This window comes from Parasteatoda tepidariorum, chromosome 2, assembly GCF_043381705.1.
Source record: "Parasteatoda tepidariorum isolate YZ-2023 chromosome 2, CAS_Ptep_4.0, whole genome shotgun sequence".
NCBI lineage: Eukaryota > Metazoa > Arthropoda > Arachnida > Araneae > Theridiidae > Parasteatoda > Parasteatoda tepidariorum.
Window position 1 is genome coordinate 76,334,811 of NC_092205.1, and position 13,500 is coordinate 76,348,310.

The following is a 13,500-nucleotide window of genomic DNA, read 5'->3' on the forward strand; positions in this document are numbered from 1 at the left end:
ACCTTTAATATATTATCCTTCATGATTAACCGTTTACAGTTTTATTTTTTCCAAATATTTAAAGATAACATCACTCAAACTGATTTCGAAAAAGAACTGAAATAAACGTTGAGATTAGTTGATAAGATAAGTACAATTCTTTGTTCAAGGATTTGGTCATTTTATTTTATACTAAAAAGTTCGTTAGTGAAATAACAAAAGTGAATAAGTATGTTGTTAGTGAAAGAATTAATTTTTAAAACAAATCATTATTTCTTTTTTATTGTCATTTTACTTAAACAATTTCATACGATCGTAGTTTATTGAATAGATATAAACATAATATATTACAAGTTTCAAAATCATTGTTGATTAAAATTTAAACTCTCGGAACTGTTGTGAAAAGGAAGAAGGGAGGTTCCCATGAAGAAGTTCCCGAATGGTGTAAAGAAATGGAACAATCCACTTACACAAGAAATGATACAATTCACTACCCTTGGGAGGGGAGAAGGAATTAAATGACTTATGCTGCATGCTTGTTTTTTTTTTACCTTCCTTTAAATAGGATGAACTCAGAGCTAACACGAAACATCCCTTCATAACGGTGAAAACATTGTTCTAAGATTTAAAAAAAAAAAAAAACTATTTTAATGTTGATATCCGTTAATGTCATTTGTAAGACCAAGACCTATTTCCAAAAATCTTTTTCTCTATGATGATTTGATCTTCTGATTCGATGCAGTAAGAAAACCACTTAATTCTTTCTCGCAAATCTTTTATATGAATGTTAGACAGTAATGATTTTTTCTTCCATTCACTTAGTGAAAGAAAACTGTAAGACAGGAAAAATTTACAACGTAAATTTAAACATAACAAGAATTTCTTTTGGCAAAACTTCCTGCCTCAGTCACTCTCATGAATATATAAGTTTAGTTCCTCTGAAATTAGCTTATAAAATACCTTTTTAGAAGGGAAAAACCCAGTGGGTGGACCAAAATAAGTTGCGCCTCTTCTTAGGGCGTGGGATCTATTGCCTTCTTTAAAAGCCTCATATTTCTGTCAGGGCAATCCCCAAAATTCAAAATCCTTTGCACGTAAAGACCGAAAAAAAGGAATATATTTTAGCTCTCTTTCTCTAAGATTAGGCTGTTCAAAATTGTTTTATCTAATTAGTGAAATTCAGTAGCAAAATCTGACCAACTTAAATTCACATTTTAAGATTTTGTAAATTTTTCATGAAATTTAAGTGCAAAAGTTTTTATTATGAGCCGTACGCAAAAGAAGTCACTTCCTGTATAACTTTTGACTTACTATTGGATTTTCACGTGCTAAAATTCTATCTTGATGGTATAAGTCCTAACCTTTATGCTAATTAATTATTGCAAACGGTAGTTTAATTACGAAATCAGACACAAAAGCATCCTTCGTCTGAAAAAACATACGTTTCTTTCGATGAATTTGGATATCTGACCCTCAAAACTTGCCCCATAACCGCAATCTGGAAATATATGGTCCCAATTTTGCATATTTCGCTATATCTCGAGAACTTCTTTCAGTGAATCGAAAAATCTTTTGCATATAATTATGAATTTTTTTATCCAAAGATACTTCCGCATAAAAAATCATTTTTCATTATTTTTTATTATTTTATTTAATAATTGTCGAAAAATTTTTTAATTGCCTAAGGTTAACAAATTTTTGCACCATTTTGAAGTCTGTAATTTTAAATAACAAAATAAAAAATGTGAATGATATCAGTCGAATAGCTACTGAGACATTTAATTCTGAAAAGTCGAATATTTAATCGGGTACTTTCCTCAATAAGAAGAAGATCACGATTACCCTTACATATGACATATAGGTTATAGATGACAGCTAATTGTTTATAAGCAAAATGGTGTGTTAAAATTGAGCTAAGTTTTTCCATATAAGTTAATTAAGTGCAGCACCATATCTCACATCAAATTTGTTGAAATTTGATGTGTGATTATTCAAGACTTAGACGAGATAATTCTATCTCGTCTAAGTCTTTATATTTTTGTGATATATTTTTTTGTATCTGGCAACTTCGATGTATAATTAGTTTGTTTATGTTCTACATGTCTTCGTGCCTGTATTTCTGTTACGTAAGAATTATATAATGACAGAATTGAAATCTTAGTGAAGTAATATACAGAATGTGTCACAAAAGAGAATTGACATTTGACTGGTTTGGCTTACTCGAAATAGAATGGAAAGAACAGTTGCTAACGTAAACAAATACCACGTTTCAACAACCAATCAGGAACGAGATACACATATTACGTCACTTGCTGGTATCTCATTCTGGAAGCAAAAAACAATTAGGATTTTCTTAAAGCAAATTCGACACTACAAACAGATCTAGTAAAATATTCTTTCATTCTTTTACTAATTTAAATACCAAATTTTTAATTCGTACAACACATTGCAGACAGTTTTACAACAGTTTTACCATTTCTTTTTGAAAAATATAAAAAAAGAAAGTTAAGGAAAAAAATTTAATATTTATTTCTTCTTCTCCTTCACCTCATTTAAAAAAAAAATAAAAAATAAAGAGAAGCAGGATAAACAATACACTTGTAACTATCAAAAGTATGTTAATGCTACATACTTTCTTTCTGTGTAAAATATTGAAATTGACTGGGATTTATTCTTAAGTTCAAGTTAAAGTTATAACCGAACACCTGCCGACATTTTTTACAATTCAACAAGTACAATTTAACTTCTAAGAAATTACCTAGCTGTTAGAGGTGAATTAAGGAAAGGATGCAATTATTGCCAAAATTAATTAATGTAACTCTGGTTTTAAATATTAATGGACCATTTTAACTTGTTTGCAAACTATCTTTTTTTTCTTTTTAGTTATTTTATATCAGCACATGCAAAAATTCATGAACTAAATCCGCCACTGTAGTATAATTTAAAATTCCTTTCTCTATCAAAAAAAAAAAAATCATAATTTTAATTTACGCTACGTCTCTTTTTAATAATATTTTATGAAGTATAGCTCACTATTCACGCTGTCTATCTAATAAATTCAAATGTTGAGAATTTATAAAGTCAAAATTTGCTTGCCAATAAACGAGTTTAGTATTACAATTCAGTGCATCCATTTTTATATTGCTCTGAAGTCAGTTGGCTTTTTTCATCTTTTTTGTTACATTATATCTATGATATTAGAAATATATTTACAACGCTGCTTTCTGATACAGACTTTTTTAAAACTTATTTACGAACATGCATTTAGCAAAAAAAGATCGAAAAAGGAAAGAAAACATCTGCTAAAACGTTAAACTTCTTTCTTTTCATTTTATCTTCTGTCCTTCTTTCATTAATAAATAAACAATGTATTCAGCTCTTGAGTCGATTTGTTTTCTATTGTTTAATTTATTTCCCCCTCCCCCATTGAAGATAATCTTCTTTCTAACATTACTGAATTAATTATGTACGAATGTTCATCAGGTTGTTTATCAATTTACCCTTCTTCATTTTATTTTTACTGTGGTGATCATTTATTTAATACTGGAGTTCAACTTCCTGAATTCTCAAAATCCAGTGTTAAATTCTCAAAGAAATCGTTATATACATATAGTATATATTCTATTCTATATATATATATATATCTATTCTATAATTTGTTGCTTAAATTATAAAAATGCGCAGTTAGTTTTAAATTTCTCTTTCGTAAAGAATATTAAAACAATATTGATAAAAACACTTCCACGTGAAATTAGTTTCAACTAAAAGCAAAATTAGTTATTCATAATTAATTCTACAATATTGATAAAAACACTTTTATATCGAATTAGCTTTAGTAAAGTGTAGAATTAGTTATAATTGAATTTACGATATTCATAAAAACACTATCGTTTGTGCAAAAGATAAATTTTTTTTATTTATTTTTTTTAAGAACAAGGCCATACTTATTAATAAGATTGCAGAATAATATATAATCCTCAGAATGTAGAGTAATAAGAATATAAAATAATGACAACCAGTGCTCCTGGTTAATAAAGTTTTAATCTTTTAAGCAAACTTCTTACAAAGTTACTTTTCTTTTCATTCTTTTGTTTCATGGTTCGAAAAAAGTTCATACTAAATACATGCTCTCAAGAGTATTTCAAAAAAGGGGTCGAAAATAGGGATTAAGGGCTGGGGGTGGTAAAAAACAATTTCGCTTGCGGAAACGTCGTAACAGTGCCGTTCCGGAAACTTGCCCGTTGAATATCAAAATCGCGGATTCGTTTTCTTATCTGTGAGAAGAAAAAGACAAAAAGGGAAGACGTATTTGGTGATGGGGGCAAGGGAGAAAAAAAAAGTCACATCGCGTGGGAGGGGTGAGGCAATAGGGGTGGTCACGTGATTGGAATGTCCCTTTCCGCCTGGGCAGCCCCCATACGTGACTGGACTAAGATAGCTGGCTTTTCGTTTTCCGCAAGAATGCAGTTTTTGATTTTGAGGGGTGGTGAAGTTTCTATTCTTTTCTCAATTTTTTTACACCCCTTCCCTTAGATTTTTCCTTTAAAAAGCTGAGGTTTTTATAGATTTTAAAATAAATACTAGGAGCTAAGTTGATGGAATATCTAAAAATTGCTGATGTCGCTAAAGGCAATAAATCACTTCAAATAGTTACAAACGAAATGGAGACAAAGGTACTCTAGATTAAATTTCAGATTATTTTTTTCCCTGGAAACATATTATCAACACTTTATACAAAAATGACTGATTTGTTGTGTCTCATTTCTAATTCTCTAATTCTGGTTGATCCTCGAAAACTCTCATTATATGAAAAAACCTTTTTTTTGCAAAGTAATTAGGAACGTCAGAGTATAGGGACGCATATAGTGGCTGCTGTTTTTAATTTTATTATCTGTACTTCAAAAAATGTAAATAAGATAAAAATTATTCCTATTTTGATGTTTAAAATATTAGTGATACACATTTTGGGTTGAATATTACTTTATCTTTCTCACCTGGACAAATCGAACTTGATTTACCCATGACGATAAGAAAAGAAAATAGCCACAACTTAATTTCCCCTTCCCCCTCCAAAAAACAAAGTGTTAGTTAACAAACTGATAGAATAAAATTGAATAATTTCGTTAAATAACTTAGGTTATTTCCATTTAGATAATTTCTTAGGTCAAAAATTGAATAATTTTTTTAGATAATTTCTGCTCCATATCTTTTCTTATTACCAATAATATACTATGTTTTTTATTTTTAACTTAAAAACTTTCCCCATGAACATTTTTTCAACTTCAATTTATTAATTTAAAAGAACTGCAATATTTAGTTTTAATTAATTTGACAGATATCTCTACAACTCGCATTTTGAAACAGGCATTTTGAACTTTCTCTCTACAACTCGCACGCGCATTTTGAATTAAATCAAAATTTGATATAATTCTGAAAAAAAAATTTAAAACATTTTTTTTTTCTTTTATGAATTCCTTAGATCCACATGTTAGGCGTATTTGCCAAATATGCTGCGATTAATATCGTTTGGCATAAATTATTCCTCATTATTACTTTGAGTTCATAAACGCAGCAGATGTAAAAGACAAATACGGTAACGAAACAGCAGATGGCGTTTTGTAATTTAAAAATAATCGTTTTTTTTTCTTGGGAAATATGAGTTCCAAAGTTAATTCCGTCTATATAAGTAAATAAACAAACAAAATTCTCAGAATAATTTCTAATATTATCTTTAAAAAAAGAAAATACCCTGTGAAAACCTAATGCATGATATTTGTATACATACAAGAACAACTAAATTTATTTCTAATTCTGTTTTATCTGCAAAAAGTATATAAGTGAAAGTTAATCTGTACCGAATCGACTCCATCTTTCATTTTTTATTTACTATGCGTAGCGATTTCTGGCAACATTGGTTAAAGATTTGTTTTCATCTACAGCAAAGCTCAACTGATTTTATTGTTTTATATTCATAACAATTTTATAATAAAATTAAATTAACATTGATTTTCTAATGCGATAAGCTTTGCATCTAAATTGAATTGCAATTTAACTGTAAAAATAGTCTTCAATAGAAAGGGATCGCCTTCATATTTTACAATTTGCGAGCATTATTTATGATTTCTTATAATATTTTATCAATAATGATTCTCGATTGTAAGCAGAGAAAGTTTTTATTTTCAATAAATGCGACAACCAAATTTTAAATTTAATTATAACGACTAATCCACCATCTCCTCCTTAAAGTTTAGTAGAAATTAAAGAATCATAAATTTGTATAAATTCGATGCATTTTTTTAATTTATCCAAACTTTTAGTAAACAAGTAACGTGCAAGAAAAGCTTCCTAAATTTAAATATTTGCAAATTAAAAATAGTCTTTTAATTCATATTTTTAAATGGAAAAAGCGATTAATTTAATCCTGCATAGCTAAACTAAAACCAATGTTACTCTACACAGTACATAACCATTGCACTGAAATTAGTAATCATTTACGAATATTTTAATACTTTATTTATTTTTGTCAAACAGATTAAACAATGTCAAGAAAATTGCACTAACAATTTCAATAATTTAACTAAAAGCTATTAAATCAACAAATTTTGGAAAATGTACTTTTTTAAGAACATTTAAATTTAGTAAGAGAATTATGATTTATTTAAATATTTTATATTAAGTAAATATATAAAAACCAGAGAAAAAAAAATTAAGTAAAAGTGTTTAGCAATTTTTTTTTTCTACTAACGTATTTATTTTTTGTGATATCTTCTAATCAACAAAAATAAAAGTTAATTATAGTGTTACATTTAAAATTTATGAATCGGTCCATTTTATGAAGCAGAGTAGATTTAGTATAATAACAAGCATTATTTTATTTTATCAGTCGTTGAACAGCCGACCCAATTTTGGGTTTACGACTACTAATGTTCAACTCCGTAGCTTTTTAATTTTGAACCAATCCAGAAGACCAGGAAATTCCTGGATCAGGACACCCAGAGGTATTGATTTGTTATGTGAACATGGATGACTTTGCGACTCAACAGATTTAACGTGCATCAGTCACCATTTACTACACGGGGAGTTTTCGGCCGGCGGGGATCGAACCCACGAACTCTTGGACATGGGCCCAGTGCCCTATAATTATTTACAGTATAAAAAAACAATAACTGTTACCGAGAACTATATGATTTTCATGGGGCAGAAATGTAACCTCTTGGCCTCCGCCCCCTTGCGGACACCCCCTGAAATGTTCTCGAAAAAGGCAATTTTTCCTAGATACTTTTGTCCTAATAGATTACTATTTTCAGATTTAGGATCTAAATTAATAAAATGTTGTGAAACATCATTGTTTCAAATATAATATGCTCATGAAGTGTTCATCAATGGTGATAAAGAAGTATCCGTAAAACAAGGAATTGGAAGAAATAAACTGTCCATTTGATGATTAAAAAACTTAATTTGCTTTACAGTTATGAAGATGATTAATTATTGTATACATATTTCGAGCCCTCGAAAATAGGAACCTGTTCTCAAGACTCATCAGACGCGAGTAAGGAAAACAAAGGCGTTTAAAACAGAAAACATTATGTTTGCCAAAGAAAAATGGTAAATGAAGGTAGAATAGAGAAAGGGGGAAAAACAGATAAACCGTGATAGCCAAGAGTGAAAAATGTTTCAAGATAATGTCAGGACATCAATATGAGATTTAAGATGAGATTCAAGATTTCTTCATCTCTCTCATTTGCTCCTCTTGATGCCCTGGAATCTTGTTTCATTCATGTGAATGTGGATTCTATTGTTAACGATATGAGTTCCTCACCATTTCTCCATAGCGCGTGGTATTGCATTTTGCTCTGTTTTTCCTTCATTGGGCAATACGGTTTCTCTAGTTTTGTTTTTTCATCGCGGCTTTTCCAGTTTTGTTTTTCATATTAATTTTAAATTTTATTTTCCAACATTATGTCTTCGTTTCAAATCACATTTGTTTCCTGATTCATGTACGATGAGTCTTGAAGATGAGCGCTTCCTTTTGCCCACTCGAAAAATGCCTACTTTTCTAAATCCCAGGACACCAAGAAGAAATTTAAAACGATACTCTTTCCACCTCTCTGTCACACCAGATCACCGTGATGCCCTAGAATCTTATTTCATTTATATGAATGCCGATTCCTTTTTAAACGACATGAGTTCCTAAACACCAAGCGTGGGAAAATGCATTTTACCCTGATTTGCCTCTTTCAGCCACTGTGTTTTTTCTAGTTTTGTTTTCCACCTTTGTATTCCATTTTTGTTAGTAACTTTGCATTTTTATTTCTATTCACTTTGATTTCTCATTCACATCTGGTGAGTCTGGAGAATAAGCGCTTACTTATGAGAGCTCGAAAAAAATGTCCACTTTTTTTTTAATCATCTACTTAATTTTGAAGAAATAATGAAGTTTTTAAATCATCAAGTATATCTTATTTTCTAAGGATTATTCACTTAATGTAAAAACTGCTCATTGTTTAGAAATATAGCGTCAGTGTATTATATAAATTATGCATTGTATATATATAGTTACTTAACTGTTACGCTGTAATTTTTCCTTAAAGTTTAACAACACATCGATTTGGAAAAAAAACTTTCTACAAGAATTACTTTACGTCATATTAACGTATAAAAAAGGAAGAGTGGGGGTGGAATCGAACTTTTTTTCGTCTCATGTCCCCTTTTTCATTTATTTATTTTATTACAGAAAGCGAAACACGTGACACTATTGATACAGAATTCGGGACCGTGAACAGAATTATAAGAACAAACTTTTTTTTACTACCCTCGTTTTCCGTTTTGTGGAAAATGTAGCGGGAAGAGAAGTTGAGTTGAAGTGTAGCATTGCTTCTTCTCGTATTTGCAAAAGCGGAAAAGAGGTCGAGGGGACGGCGGAGGAAGCGTTTGCTTTTTCGTCTCCTGACAAGAGCAGTAATGAACCTGTTAGCATTCAGGAATCGAACCTCGAAATCCTTTTTCCTGAATCCCCCCCTTTTCGTTTTGTGATTCCCCACCCTTCCCATGGATAAGATGTCATTTTAGTTACTTACTTCTATCCATAGTGTCATATGCTAGCGTATATGTATGTTTAGCGGTGTATTTGGTTTGATTCTATTGGCATTTTTATGCGGATGTCGCATGGTAGATCAACGACATCACCTTTTTCTGCGAAGTCTGTTAAATTATTGCAAATAACGAAATTTAGACTTTGAGTGAGAGGTGGATATTTTATTAAAATTTGGCAGATTATTTCAGCATTCCGAAAACAGAATTAATCAACAAATAAAGTTTTTAATTAAAATCTTATTCCTAAATTAGTTAGATGTCTACTCTAGTTCTTATAATTAATATACTCTAATTTCAACTTTAAATAATACTCTAGTATTCGTAATTAACAGTCTAATTTCTACTTTAAAAAATTCTAATTTTGTTTTAACAATTAATATTCTAATTTCTGCTTTATTACTCTAGTTCAAATTTCTACTCTAATGAATTTCTAATCTAAAATTAATATTCTAATTTCTACTTTAAATAATACTCTAGTTTAAATTTCTACTCGTATGAATTTCTAATCTAGTTTTAATAAGTAATACTCTAATTCCTTCTTTAAATAATACTCTATAGTTTAACTATCTACGCTAATAAATTTCTAAACTTGCTTTAATAGTCAGTACTCTAGTTTCTACTTTAATACTCTAGTTTAAATTTCTACTTCAATAAATTTCTAATCTAGCTTTAATAATTAGTACTCTAATTTATATTTTAAATAATACCCTAATTTATACTAGAATGAATTTCTAATCTAGTTTTAATAATTAATACTATAATTTCTACCTTAAATAATAATCTAGCTTAAGTTTCTACTTTAATAAATTTCTAATCGTGATATAATAATTTCTACTATAATTTGTACTTTAATACTCTACTTCAGATTTCTACTTTAATGAATATCTAATCTAGCTTTAAAAATTAATACTCTAATTTCTACTTTAAATAATATTCTAGTTTAAATTTCCACTCTAATAAATTTTTAATCCAGTTTTAATAATTAATATACTCTAGTTTCTACTTTAAATAATACTCTAGTTTAAATTTCTTCTCTAATAACTTTCTAATCTAGTTTTAATAATTGATACTCTAATTTCTACTTTAAATAATATTCTTATTTCCACTCTAATAAATTTCTAATCTAGTTTTAATAATTAATTCTCTAATATCTACTTTAATACTCTTATTTCTAATCTAATAAATTTTTTAATCTAGTTTTAATAATTAATACTCTAATTTCTTCTTTAAATATTACTTTCTCTAGTTTAAATTTCTACTCTAATAAATATCCAATCTAGTTTTAGTACTCTAATTTCTTCTTTAAATAATAATCAAGTTTAAAATACAACTCTTATAAATTTCTAATCTAGTTTAAATAAAAAATAAGATAAGATAAAATACATTTCTTCCCTAGTTTTGTTGGTTTTATGATACAGTTATTTAAGAATGTTATTTAAAAGTGAGATTGTTGTTTATATAGTTGGTAAATCGAAATACTCTTGAGCTTATCTTTTTTTAAATTTATTTGTTTATTTAATTTTATGGTTCAGTAATTTTAACGTTTATTAAAATAAGTAGAAAATGTTTCAGTTGGTATTTAAGATATTTGAAAGGAGTTTGTTTTCAGTATTTAAGAAAAAAAATATAGGTTGGTATTTGTGTTCAGTATATTGTGTTCAGTAAACGATTTTTCTGAATTTTACCGGATCGTCCTAGTTAACCTGCGCATTAGCTAGACAATTAGTAAAATAACTGATTTCTACACTTTACCGGAAACAAATTATTAAAAAAAATGAAACAGCAAATTGTTACTTTTTTTTTTCATACAATTTTGTGTTTACATACAAAACATGATAATGCGAAAAAAATAAATAAAACTGGGAAATGAACAATAAAAGAGCTTTTAGAATAGTGATAACTAATAGAAAAATTGTGATATCTTTAACAATTACTGATTTCTTATTTGAAGTATAACTGATCTTTACAGTTAACAGGTAACATATAAGCAAACAAAATAAATAAATGAATAAAATAAAATGTCAAATTCTTACTTTTTCTTTATACAATTTCATGTTTACTAACATGACCTGATATTAAGAACAAATAAAATGAAACTAGGAAAATAAAAATAAAAGAGTTTTAGAAGAAGGACAATATCTTTAAAAATAACTGATTTCCACACTTAATCGGTAACATGTAAGCTAAAAAATGAAACACCAACTTGTTGATTTTTTTTTAATACAAATTCGTGTTTATTAACAAGGCATGATAATAGGAAGAAATAAAATAAAACTAGGAAAAGAACAATAAAAGAAATTTTAGAAGATTAATAGTTTATTCTAAAATAACTGATCTCAAATTTGTAGAACAACTAATTTCTACACTTAATCGGTAACATATAAACTAAAAAATAAAATGTTGAATGACTACTTTTTTTTTAATCCAGTTTCGTGTTTACTAACATGACCTGATAATAAGAAAAAAATAAAATAATACTTAAGAAAGAACAATAAAAGAGTTTTTAGAAGAGTTGGGTATATCCCCTGAAATAAAAGAAACGAGGAAAGACAAGAAAATAAAACGCTTTTGTCTTCTTGGAATTTCTCGTGTTTTGTGGTCCTTGTAATCGAAGTGTTCGCAAATCCATTTTATGGACTCGAACATCTTTATGGACGGGAACTCAGAATACGACCGCCATTTTGCCCGGCGACGCAGAAGTAAAGTGACGCGCGTTTAGAAGAAACATCGAAACAAATATAATAAACAGCGAAAAAAAGAGCGTCACAAAATGACGCTGAAAATACATACAGCTGGATCACCCTGAACGCTACTTTGTGGAACGCTCCAATAAGCGTGCTTTCGTTCGAAAGGAAAAGAACGCCACGAATAGAAAAGGAACAATGCAGGCATATAAACGCCAGAAATATCGGCACGAACAATAGCTCCGGCATATAAAAGTTCCGGATTTTATAGTCCGGCAATATAACAGATAGGCAGGTTCGAAGAGGAATGTCTCGACGAAAAAGCTGGTTTTTTAGTACCCTGGCAACTAATAAATGGAATAAAAGATTCGAGCAAGAAATTGCTTTCAGTATCAGTCTTTGTTAGCTGAACAGGTAAACTAGTTTTGGTGAAGTGAATAACGGATGGTCTTGATTTGAGGTTTTTGTCATCTTAACTTTACGAGATTCATTAAAATTTCAAAATTGATGTGATTTTGAGTTGATGTGGTTTCGTTGATTTTTGTATGTTCATAAATTTGAATGCAAGTTATTTACTTAAGATCGAGCATGCAATCCAACAGACTTTTGATTCTAACTAAACTAGTATTTTTTTTTTTTTTTACTTGATTTTATTTGTTGTCGAAAAAGACTTGATCTGTTAATTTTCTGCATTTTAAAAACTATACTCATTTATTTAAAAAAAAACAAAGATTAATCACTGCTGTACCCAGTATCCTTTCCCCTTTCAGGGAAGTTTTTGCTAATTACTTTCTAATTTAAACAAGTAGAATCATTAAAAATCAATTTATTTTTCATGGAATCTCCCGATCAACCGCGTAAATCCTTTATCCATCCAAACACTTTCCTTAAACTATTGCTCAGTTTCAATAAGGTACCTTCATCTGAAATCCAACAATGATTTCTTTAAAGTATTTAAGTGATCAAGATATTCTCACTGAAAGTGACAAACACTCAGTTCACATTCAATCACTTTTCAGCAATCGCCGAAAACACTTTACCCGGAATTTCATTTCGCATCAAGAGAAATCAGAATAGTCACAGTAGACGATTTGCTTAAATTTTCAAACACACGCATTGTTCCAGTAGGTAAAGGACATCAAACGTTAAAAATAAATTATCGATACTTTATGACTTATCGATATAATTTCAAAGATCTCTGAGTGCTTTAAGCTTTAATCGACTCTAATAAATTCTAGTTAAAAGAATATACCATCATCAACAAAGGTGAATTAATCAGCTCTTGATTCACTTTTAATAAAAATTAGAAAACTCCGATTATTTCAAAACAGAATATAAAATTATTTTCTAATTTAAATACGTGGAATTATTAAAAATCAACTAATTTCTCAATCAACTACATTAAACTATTGCTTAGTTTAAATAAGGTAACTTCATTTGAAATCCAACAATGATTTCTTTAAAGTATTTAAGTGATCAAGAGATTCTCACTGAAAGTGACAAACACTCAGTTCACATTCAATCACTTTTCAGCAATCGCCGAAAACACTTTACCCGGAATTTCATTTCGCATCAAGAGAAATCAGAATAGTCACAGTTAGAGGATTTGCTTAAAATTTCAAAACTTTAATAACACGCGCTTTGTTCCACTTGGTAAAGGCGGAGAAGGTGTAAATATTGAAATCCCCGAGAGAGATCCGCCTTTTCCATCGACATATATGTGACAGTTCACTTCCAATGAGTA